We start from the raw sequence: 11,382 nt of genomic DNA, 5'->3' as shown, positions 1-11,382 counted from the left end.
CCCCAGGGGTTGGGCCCCTGGAGCTGGTGTTGTGGCCCCCAGGGGTTGGGCCCCTGCAGCTATGGTTTGGTCCCCCAGGGGTTGGGCTCCTGGAGCTGGTGTTGGGGCCCCCAGGGGTTGGGCCCCTGGAGCTATGCTTCGGCCCCCAGGGGTTGGGCCCCTGGACCTGGTGTTGGGGCCCCCAAGGGTTGGGCCCCTAGAGCTATGGTTTGGTCCCCCAGCGGTTGGGCTCCTGGACCTGGTGTTGGGACCCCCAGGGGTTGGGCCCCTGGAGCTATGCTTCGGGCCCCCAGGGGTTGGGCCCCTGGAGCTGGTGTTGGGGCCCCAGGGGTTGGCCCCCTGGAGCTATGGTTCGGGCCCCCAGGGGTTGGGCCCCTGGAGCTGGTGTTGTGGCCACCAGGGGTTGGGCCCCTGGAGCTATGGTATGGTCCCGCAGGGGTTGGGCCCTTGGAGCTGGTGGTGGGGCCCCCAGAGGATAGGCCCCTGGACCTATGGTTCGGGCCCCCAGGGGTTGGGCCCGTGGAGCTGGTGTTGGGGCCCCCAGGGGTTGGGCCCCTGGAGCTATGGTTCGTGCCCCCTGGGTTTGGTCCCCCGGAGCTATGGTTCGGGCCCCCAGGGGTTGGGCCCCTGGAGCTGGTGTTGGGGCCCATAGGGGTTGGGCCCCTGGAGCTATGGTTCGGGCCTCCAGGGGTTGGGCCCCTGGAGCTATGGTTCGGGCCCCCAGGGTTTGGGCCAATGGAGATGGTGTTGGGGCCCGCAGGGGTTAGGCCCCGGGAGCTATGGTTCGGGCCCCCAGGGGTTGGGCCAATGGAGCTGGTGTTGGGGCACCCAGGGGTTAGGCCCCTAGAGCTATGGTTCGGGCCCCAAAGGGGTTGGGCCCCTGGAGCTGGTGTTGGGGCCCCCAGGGGTTGGGCCCCTGCAGCTATGGTTTGGTCCCCTAGGGGTTGGGCCCCTAGAGCTGGTGTTGGGGTCCTCAGGGGTTGGGCCAATGGAGCTGGTGTTGGGGCACCCAGGGGTTGGGCCCCTAGAGCTATGGTTCAGGCCCCCAGGGGTTGGGCCCCTGGAGCTGGTGTTCGGGCCCCCAGGGGTTGGGCCCCTGGAGCTATGGTTTGGTCCCCCAGGGGTTGGGCCCCTGGAGCCGGTGTTGGGGCCCCCAGGGGTTGGGCCCCTGGAGCTGGTGTTGGGGCCCCCAGGGGTTGGGCCCCTGGAGCTATGGTTCGGGCCCCCAGGGGTTGGGCACCTGGAGCAGGTGTTGGGGCCCCCAGCGGTTGGGCCCCTGGAGGTATGGTTTGGGCCCCCAGGGGTTGGGCCCTTGAAGCTGGTGTTGGGGCCCCCAGGTGTTGGGCCCCTGGAGCTATGGGTCGAGCCCCCAGGGGTTGGGCCCCTGGAGCTGGTGTTGGGGCCACCAGGGGTTGGGCCACTGGAGCTGTGGTGCGGGCCCCCAGGTGTTGGGCCCCTGGAGCTCGTGTTGGGGCCCCCAGGGGTTGGGCCCCTGGAGCTATGGTTCGTTCCCCCAGGGGTTGGGCCAATGGAGCTGATGTTGGGGCCCGCAGGGGTTGGGCCCCTGGAGCTATGGTTCGGGCCCCCAGGGGTTGGGCGAATGGAGCTGGTGTTGGGGCACCCAGGGGTTGGGCCCCTAGAGCTATGGTTCGGGCCCCCAGGGGTTGGGCCCCTGGAGCTGGTCTGGGGTCCCCAGGGGTAGGGCCCCTGGAGCTGGTGTTGGGGCCACCACGAGTTGGGCCCCTGGATTATGGTTCGGGCCCCCAGGGGTTGGGCCTCTGGAGCTGGTGTTCGGGCCCCCAGGGGTTGGGCCCCTGGAACTATGTTCGGGCCCCCAGGATTTGGGTCCCTGGAGCTGGTGTTGTGGCCCCCAGGGGTTGGGCCCCTGCAGCTATGGTTTGGTCCCCCAGGGGTTGGGCTCCTGGAGCTGGTGTTGGGGCCCCCAGGGGTTGGGCTCCTGGAGCTATGGTTGGGCCCCCAGGGGTTGGGCCCCTGGAGCTGGTGTTGGGGCCCCCAAGGGTTGGGCCCCTAGAGCTATGGTTTGTCAACCAGCGGTTCGGCTCCTGGACCTGGTGTTGGGGCCCCCAGGGGTTGGGCCCCTGGAGCTATGGTTCGGGCCCCCAGGGGTTGGGCCCCTGGAGCTGGTGTTGGGGCCCCAGGGGTTGGCCCTCTGGAACTATGGTTCGGGTCCCCAGGAGTTGGGCCCCTGGAATGTGGTGTTGTGGCCACCAGGGGTTGGGCCCCTGGAGCTATGGTATGGTCCCCCAGGGGTTGGGCCCTTGGAGCTGGTGGTGGGGCCCCCAGAGGATAGCCCCTAGAGCTATGGTTCGGGCCCCCAGTTGTTGGGCCCCTGTACCTGGTGTTGGGGCCCCCAGGGGTTGGGCCCCTGGAGCTATGGTTCGGGCCCCCTGGATTTGGTCCCCCGGAGCTATGGTTCGGGCCCCCAGGGGTTGGGACCCTGGAGCTGGTGTTGGGGCCCATAGGGATTGGGCCCCTGGAGCTGTGGTTCGCGCCTCCAGGGGTTGGGCCCCTGGAGCTATGGTTCGGGCCCCCAGGGGTTGAGCCCCTGGAGCTGGTGTTGGGGAACCCAGGGGTTGGGCCCCTGCAGCTATGGTTTGGTCCCCTAGGGGTTGGGCCCCTAGAGCTGGTGTTGGGGTCCCTAGGGGTTGGGCCCCTGGAGCTGGTGTTGGGGCCCCCAGGGGTTGGGCCCCTGGAGCTATGGTTCGGGCCCCCAGGGATTGGGCCTCTGGAGCTGGTGTTCGGGCCCCCAGGGGTTGGGCCCCTGGAACTATGGTTCGGGCCCCCAGGGTTGGGCCCCTGGAGCTGGTGTTGGGGCCCATAGGGTTTGGGCCCCTGGAGCTATGGTTCGGGCCTCCAGGGGTTGGGCCCCTGCAGCTATGGTTCGGGCCCCCAGGGGTTGGGCCAATGGAGCTGGTGTTGGGGCCCCCAGGGGTTGAGCCCCTGGAGCTATGGTTTGGGACCCAGGGGTTGGGCCCCTGGAGCAGGTGTTCGGGCCCCCAGCGGTTGGGCCCCTGGAGCTATGGTTCGGGCCCCCAGGGGTTGGGCCCCTGGACCTGGTGTTGGGGCCCCCAGGTGTTGGGCCCCTGGAGCTATGGTTCGAGCCCCCAGGGGTTGGGCCCCTGGAGCTGGTGTTGGGGCCCCCAGGGGTTGGGCCACTGGAGCTATGGTGCGGGACCCCAGGTGTTAGGCCCCTGGAGCTCGTGTTGGGGCCCCCAGGGGTTGGGCCCCTGGAGCTATGGTTCGGGCCCCCAGGGGTTGGGCCAATGGAGCTGGTGTTGGGGCCACCAGGGGTTGGGCCCCTGGAGCTATGGTTCGGGCCCCCAGGGGTTGGGCGAATGGAGCTGGTGTTGGGGCACCCAGGGGTTGGGCCCCTAGAGCTATGGTTCGGGCCCCCAGGGGTTGGGCCCCTGGACCTGGTGCTGGGGCCCCCAGGGGTTGGGCCCCTGGAGCTGGTGTTGGGGCACGCAGGTGTTGGGGCACTGGAGCTATGATGCGGGCCCCCAGGTGTTGGGCCCCTGGAGCTGGGGTTGGGGCCACCACGAGTTGGGCCCCTGGAGCTATGGTTCGGGCCCCCAGGGGTTGGGCCTATGGACCTGGTGTTCGGGCCCCCAGGGGTTGGGCCCCTGGAACTATGGTTCGGGCCCCCAGGGGTTGGGCCCCTGGAGCTGGTGTTGTGGCCCCCAGGGGTTGGGCCCCTGCAGCTATGGTTTGGTCCCCTAGGGGTTGGGCTCCTGGAGCTGGTGTTGGGGCCCCCAGGGGTTGGGCCCCTGGAGCTATGGTTCGGCCCCCAGGGGTTGGGCCCCTGGATCTGGTGTTGGGGCCCCCAAGGGTTGGGCCCCTAGAGCTATGGTTTGGTCCCCCAGCGGTTGGGCTCCTGGACCTGGTGTTGGGGCCCCCAGGGGTTGGGCCCCTGGAGCTATGGTTCGGGCCCCCAGGGGTTGGGCCCCTGGAGCTGGTGTTGGGGCCCCAGGGGTTGGCCCCCTGGAGCTATGGTTCGGGCCCCCAGGGGTTGGGCCCCTGGAGCTGGTGTTGTGGCCACCAGGGGTTGGGCCCCTGGAGCTATGGTATGGTCCCCCAGGGGTTGGGCCCTTGGAGCTGGTGGTGGGGCCCCCAGAGGATAGGCCCCTGGAGCTATGGTTCGGGCCCCCAGTGGTTGGGCCCGTGGAGCTGGTGTTGGGGCCCCCAGGGGTTGGGCCCCTGGAGCTATGGTTCGTGCCCCCTGGGTTTGGTCCCCCGGAGCTATGGTTCGGGCCCCCAGGGGTTGGGCCCCTGGAGCTGGTGTTGGGGCCCATAGGGGTTGGGCCCCTGGAGCTATGGTTCGGGCCTCCAGGGGTTGGGCCCCTGGAGCTATGGTTCGGGCCCCCAGGGTTTGGGCCAATGGAGATGGTGTTGGGGCCCGCAGGGGTTAGGCCCCGGGAGCTATGGTTTCGTCCCCCAGGGGTTGGGCCAATGGAGCTGGTGTTGGGGCACCCAGGGGTTGGGCCCCTAGAGCTATGGTTCGGGCCCCAAAGGGGTTGGGCCCCTGGAGCTGGTGTTAGGGCCCCCAGGGGTTGGGCCCCTGCAGCTATGGTTTGGTCCCCTAGGGGTTGGGCCCCTAGAGCTGGTGGTGGGGTCCTCAGGGGTTGGGCCCCTGGAGCTGGAGTTGGGGCCCCCAGGGGTTGGGCCCCTGGAGCTATGGTTCGGGCCCCCAGGGGTTGGGCCTCTGGAGCTGGTGTTCGGGCCCCGAGGGGTGGGTCCCCTGGAACTATGTTCGGGCCCCCAGGGGTTGGGCCCCTGGAGCTGGTGTTGTGGCCCCCAGGGGTTGAGCCCCTGCAGCTATGGTTTGGTCCCCCAGGGGTTGGGCTCCTGGAGCTGGTGTTGGGGCCTCCAGGGGTTGGGCCCCTGGAGCTATGGTTCGGGCCCCTAGGGGTTGGGCCCCTGGAGCTGGTGCTGTGGCCCCCAGGGGTTGGGCTCTTGGAGCTATGGTTTGGTCCCCTAGGGGTTTGGTTCCTGGAGCTGGTGTTGGGGCCCCCAGGGGTTGGGCCCCTGGAGCTATGGTTCGGGACCCCAGGGTTTGAGCCCCTGGAGCTGATGTTGGGGCCCCCAGGTGTTGGGCCCCTGGAGCTAAGGTTCGGGCCCGCTGGGGTTGGACCCCTGGAGCTATGGTTCGGGCCCCCAGGGGTAGGGGCCCTGGAGCTGGTGTTGTGGCCACCAGGGGTTGGGCCCCTGGAGCTATGGTATGGTCCCCCAGGGGTTGGGCCCTTGGAGCTGGTGGTGGGGCCCCCAGAGGATAGGCCCCTGGAGCTATGGTTCGGGCCCCCAGTTGTTGGTCCCCTGTACCTGGTGTTGGGGCCCCCAGGGGTTGGGCCCCTGGAGCTATGGTTCGGGCCCACTGGGTTTGGTCCCCCGGAGCTATGGTTCGGGTCCCCTAGGGGTTGGGACCCTGGAGCTGGTGTTGGGGCCCATAGGGGTTGGGCCCCTGGAGCTGTGGTTCGGGCCTCCAGGGGTTGGGCCCCTGGAGCTATGGTTCGGGCCCCCAGGGGTTGGGCCAATGGAGCTGGTGTTGGGGCACCCAGGAGTTGGGCCCCTAGAGCTATGGTTCGGGCCCCCAGGGGTTGAGCCCCTGGAGCTGGTGTTGGGGCCCCCAGGGGTTGGGCCCCTGCAGCTATGGTTTGGTCCCCTAGGGGTTGGGCCCCTAGAGCTGGTGATGGGGTCCCTAGGGGTTGGGCCCCTGGAGCTGGTGTTGGGGCCCCCAGGGGTTGGGCCCCTGGAGCTATGGTTCGGGCCCCCAGGGGTTGGGCCCCTGGAGCTGGTGTTGGGGCCCCAGGGGTTGGCCCTCTGGAGCTATGCTTCGGGTCCCCAGGGGTTGGGCCCCTGGAGCTGGTGTTGTAGCCACCAGGGGTTGGGCCCCTGGAGCTATGGTATGGTCCCCCAGGGGTTGGGCCCTTGGAGCTGGTGGTGGGGCCCCCAGAGGATAGGCCCCTGGAGCTATGGTTCGGGCCCCCAGTTGTTGGGCCCCTGTACCTGGTGTTGGGGCCCCCAGGGGTTGGGCCCCTGGAGCTATGGTTCGGGCCCCCTGGGTTTGGTCCCCCGGAGCTATGGTTCGGGCCCCCAGGGGTTGGGACCCTGGAGCTGGTGTTGGGGCCCATAGGGGTTGGGCCCCTGGAGCTGTGGTTCGGGCCTCCAGGGGTTGGGCCCCTGGAGCTATGGTTCGGGCCCCCAGGGGTTGGGCCAATGGAGCTGGTGTTGGGGTACCCAGGAGTTGGGCCCCTAGAGCTATGGTTCGGGCCCCCAGGGGTTGAGCCCCTGGAGCTGGTGTTGGGGCCCCCAGGGGTTGGGCCCCTGCAGCTATGGTTTGGTCCCCTAGGGGTTGGGCCCCTAGAGCTGGTGTTGGGGTCCCTAGGGGTTGGGCCCCTGGAGCTGGTGTTGGGGCCCCCAGGAGTTGGGCCCCTGGAGCTATGGTTCGGGCCCCCAGGGGTTGGGCCTCTGGAGCTGGTGTTCGGGCCCCCAGGGGTTGGGCCCCTGGAACTATGTTCGGGCCCCCAGGGGTTGGGCCCCTGGAGCTGGTGTTGGGGCCCATAGGGTTTGGGACCCTGGAGCTATGATTCGGGCCTCCAGGGGTTGGGGCCCTGCAGCTATGGTTCGGGCCCCCAGGGGTTGGGCCAATGGAGCTGGTGTTGGGGCCCCCAGGGGTTGAGCCCCTGGAGCTATGGTTTGGGACCCAGGGGTTGGGCCCCTGGAGCAGGTGTTCGGGCCCCCAGCGGTTGGGCCCCTGGAGCTATGGTTCGGGCCCCCAGGGGTTGGGCCCCTGGAGCTGGTGTTGGGGCCCCCAGGTGTTGGGCCCCTGGAGCTATGGTTCGAGCCCCCAGGGGTTGGTCCCCTGGAGCTGGTGGTGGGGCCCCCAGGGGTTGGGCCCCTGGAGCTATGGTTCGGGTCCTCAGGTGTTGGGCCCCTGGAGCTCGTGTTGGGGCCCCCAGGGGTTGGGCCCCTGGAGCTATGGTTCGGGCCCCCAGGGGTTGGGCCAATGGAGCTGGTGTTGGGGCTGGAGCTGGTGTTGGGGCACCCAGGGGTTGGGGCACTGGAGCTATGATGCGGGCCCCCAGGTGTTGGGCCCCTGGAGCTGGGGTTGGGGCCACCACGAGTTGGGCCCCTGGAACTATGGTTCGGGCCCCCAGGGGTTGGGCCTCTGGACCTGGTGTTCGGGCCCCCAGGGGTTGGGCCCCTGGAACTATGGTTCGTGCCCCCAGGGGTTGGGCCCCTGGAGCTGGTGTTGTGGCCCCCAGGGGTTGGGCCCCTGCAGCTATGGTTTGGTCCCCCAGGGTTTGGGCTCCTGGAGCTGGTGTTAGGGCCCCAGGGGTTGGGCCCCTGGAGCTATGGTTCGGCCCCCAGGGGTTGGGCCCCTGGACCTGGTGTTGGGGCCCCCAAGGGTTGGGCCCCTAGAGCTGTGGTTTGGTCCCCCAGCGGTTGGGCTCCTGGACCTGGTGTTGGGACCCCCAGGGGTTGGGCCCCTGGAGCTATTGTTCGGGCCCCCAGGGGTTGGGCCCCTGGAGCTGGTGTTGGGGCCCCAGGGGTTGGCCCCCTGGAGCTATGGTTCGGGCCCCCAGGGGTTGGGCCCCTGGAGCTGGTGTTGTGGCCACCAGGAGTTGTGCCCCTGGAGCTATGGTATGGTCCCGCAGGGGTTGGGCCCTTGGAGCTGGTGGTGGGGCCCCCAGAGGATAGGCCCCTGGAGCTATGGTTCGGGCCCCCAGTTGTTGGGCCCGTGGAGCTGGTGTTGGGGCCCATAGGGGTTGGGCCCCTGGAGCTATGGTTCGGGCCTCCAGGGGTTGGGCCCCTGGAGCTATGGTTCGGGCCCCCAGGGGTTGGGCCCATGGAGATGGTGGTGGGGCCCGCAGGGGTTAGGCCCCGGGAGCTATGGTTCGGGCCCCCAGGGGTTTGGCCAATGGAGCTGGTGTTGGGGCACCCAGGGGTTGGGCCCCTAGAGCTATGGTTCGGGCCCCAAAGGGGTTGGGCCCCTGGAGCTGGTGTTGGGGCCCCCAGGGGTTGGGCCCCTGCAGCTATGGTTTGGTCCCCTAGGGGTTGGGCCCCTAGAGCTGGTGTTGGGGTCTTCAGGGGTTGGGCCCCTGGAGCTGGAGTTGGGGCCCCCAGGGGTTGGGCCCCTGGAGCTATGGTTCGGGCCCCCAGGGGTTGGGCCTCTGGAGCTGGTGTTCGGGCCCCGAGGGGTTGGGCCCCTGGCACTATGTTCGGGCCCCCAGGGGTTGGGCCCCTGGAGCTGGTGTTGTGGCCCCCAGGGGTTGAGCCCCTGCAGCTATGGTTTGGTCCCCCAGCGGTTGGGCTCCTGGAGCTGGTGTTGGGGCCTCCAGGGGTTGGGCCCCTGGAGCTATGGTTCGGGCCCCTAGGGGTTGGGCCCCTGGAGCTGGTGCTGTGGCCCTCAGGGGTTGGGCTCTTGGAGCTATGGTTTGGTCCCCCAGGGGTTGGGCTCCTGGAGCTGGTGTTGGGGCCCCCAGGGGTTGGGCCCCTGGAGCTATGGTTCGGGACCCCAGGGGTTGAGCCCCTGGAGCTGATGTTGGGGCCCCCAGGTGTTGGGCCCCTGGAGCTAAGGTTCGGGCCCGCTGGGGTTGGACCCCTGGAGCTATGGTTCGGGCCCCCAGGGGTTGGGGCCCTGGAGCTGGTGTTGGGGTTCCCAGGGGTTGGGCCCCTGGAGCTATGCTTCGGGCCTCCAGGGGTTGGGCCCCTGGAGCTATGGTTCGGCCCCCAGGGGTTGGGCAATGGAGCTGGTGTTGGGGCCCGCAGGGGTTGAGCCCCTGGAGCTATGGTTCGGGCCCCCAGGGGTTCGGCTAATGGAGCTGGGGTTCGGGCACCCAGGGGTTGGGCCCCTAGAGCTATGGTTCGGGCCCCCAGGGGTTGGGCCCCTGGAGCTGATGTTTGGGCACCCACGGGTTCGGCTCCTGGAGCTATGGTTAGGGTCTCCAGGGGTTGGGCCCCTGGAGCTGGTGTTGGGGCCCCCAGGGCTTGGGCCCCTGGAGCTGGTGTTGGGGCACCCAGGGGTTCGGGCACTGGAGCTATGGTGTGTGTCCCCAGGTGTTGGGCCCCTGGAGCTGGTTTTGGGGCCCCCAGGGGTTGGGTCCCTGGAGCTGGTGTTGGGGCCCCCAGGGGTTGGGCCCCTGGAGCTATGTTCGGGCCCCCAGGGGTTGGGCCCGTGGAGCTGGTGTTGTGGCCCCCAAGTTTTGGGCCCCTGGAGGTATGGTTTGGTCCCCCAGGGGTTGGGCTCCTCGAGCTGGTGTTGGGGCCCCCAGGGGTTGGGCCCCTGGAGCTATGGTTGGTCCCCCAGGGGTTGGGCCCCTGGAGCTGGTTTTGGGGCCCCCAGGGGTTGGGCCCCTAGAGCTATGGTTTGGTCCCCCAGCGGTTGGGCTCCTGGACCTGGTGTTGGGGCCCCCAGAGGTTGGGCCCCTGGAGCTATGGTTTGGGCCCCCAGGGGTTGGGCCCCTGGAGCTGATGTTGGGGCCCCAGGGGTTGGGCCCCTAGAGCTATGGTTCGGGCCCCCAGGGGTTGGGCCCCTGGAGCTGGTGTTGTGGCCACCAGGGTTTGGGCCACTGGAGCTATGGTATGGTCCCCCAGGGGTTGGTCCCCTGGAGCTGGTGGTGGGGCCCCCAGGGGATAGGCCCCTGGAGCTATGGTTCGGGCCCCCAGTTGTTGGGCCCCTGGAGCTGGTGTTGGGTCCCCCAGGGGTTGGGCCCCTGGAGCTATGGTTCGGGCCCCCTGGGGTTAGACCCCTGGAGCAATGGTTCGGGCCCCCAGGGGTTGGGCTCCTGGAGCTGGTGTTGGGGCCCCCAGGGGTTGGGCCCCTAGAGCTATGGTTTGGTCCCCCAGTGGTTTTACTCCTGGACCTGGTGTTGGGGCCCCCAGGGGCTGGGCCCCTGGAGCTATGGTTCGGACCCCCAGGGGTTGGGACCCTGGAGCTGGTGTTGGGGCCCCCGCGGGTTGGGCCCCGGGAGCTATGGTTCGGGTCCCCAGGGGTTGGGCGCCTGGAGTTGGTGTTGGGGCCCATAGGGGTTGGGCCCCTGGAGCTATGGTTCGGGCCTCCAGTCGTTGGGCCCCTGGAGCTATGGTTCGAGCCCCCAGGGGTTGGGCCAATGGAGCTGGTGTTGGGGACCGCAGGGGTTAGGCCACTGGAGCTATGGTTCGGGCCCCCAGGGGTTGGACCAATGGAGCTGGTGTTGGGGCACCCAGGGGTTGGGCCCCTAGAGCTATGGCTCGGGCCCCCAGTGGTTGGGCCCCTGGAGCTGGTGTTGGGGCCCCCAGGGGTTGGGCCCCTGGAGCTATGGTTTGGTCCCACAGGGGTTGGGCCCCTGGAGCTGGTGTTGGGGCCCCCAGGGGATGGGCCCCTGGAGATATGTTTCGGGCCCCCAGGGGTTGGGCCTTGGAGCTGGTGTTGGGGCCCCCTGGGGTTGGGCCCCTGGAACTATGGTTCGGGCCCCCAGGGGTTGGGCCCCTGGAGTAGGTGTTGGGGCCCCCAGTGTTTGGGCCCCTGGAGCTATGGTTCGGGCCCCCAGGGGTTGGGCCCCTGGAGCTGGTGTTGGGGCCCATAGGGGTTGGGCCCCTGCAGCTATGGCTTGGGCCTCCAGGGGTTGGGCCCCTGGAGCTATAGTTCGGTCCCCCAGGGTTTGGGCCTATGGAGCTGGTGTTGGGGCCTGCAGGGTTTGGGCCCCTGGAGCTATAGTTCGGGCCTCCAGGGGTTGGGCCAATGGAGCTGGTGTTGGGGCACACAGGGGTTGGGCCCCTAGAGCTATGGTTCGGGCCCCCAGGGGTTGGGCCCCTGGAGCTGGTGTTGGCGCCCCCAGGGGTTGGGCCCCTGGAGCTATGGTTTGGTCCCCCAGGGGTTGGGCCCCTGGAGCCGGTGTTGGGGCCCCCAGGGGTTGGGCCCCTGGAGCTGGTGTTGGGGCCCCCAGGTGTTGGGCCCCTGGAGCTATGGTTCGAGCCCCCAGGGGTTGGGCCCCTGGAGCTGGTGTTGGGGCCCCCAGGGGTTGGGCCACTGGAGCTATGGTGCGGGACCCCAGGTGTTGGGCCCCTGGAGCTCGTGTTGGGGCCCCCAGGGGTTGGGCCCCTGGAGCTATGGTTCGTTCCCCCAGGGGTTGGGCCAATGGAGCTGATGTTGGGGCCCGCAGGGGTTGGGCCCCTGGAGCTATGGTTCGGGCCCCCAGGTGTTGGGCCCCTGGAGCTGGGGTTGGGGCCCCCAGGGGTTGGGCCCCTGGAGCTATGGTTCGGGCCCCCAGGGGTTGGGCCTCTGGAGCTGGTGTTCGGGCCCCCAGGGGTTGGGCCCCTGGAACTATGTTCGGGCCCCCAGGAGTTGGGTCCCCTGGAGCTGGTGTTGTGGCCCCCAGGGTT

This window comes from Gopherus flavomarginatus, unplaced genomic scaffold, assembly GCF_025201925.1.
Source record: "Gopherus flavomarginatus isolate rGopFla2 unplaced genomic scaffold, rGopFla2.mat.asm mat_scaffold_1175_arrow_ctg1, whole genome shotgun sequence".
Classification (NCBI taxonomy): domain Eukaryota; kingdom Metazoa; phylum Chordata; order Testudines; family Testudinidae; genus Gopherus; species Gopherus flavomarginatus.
This window is presented reverse-complemented; position numbering follows the sequence as displayed.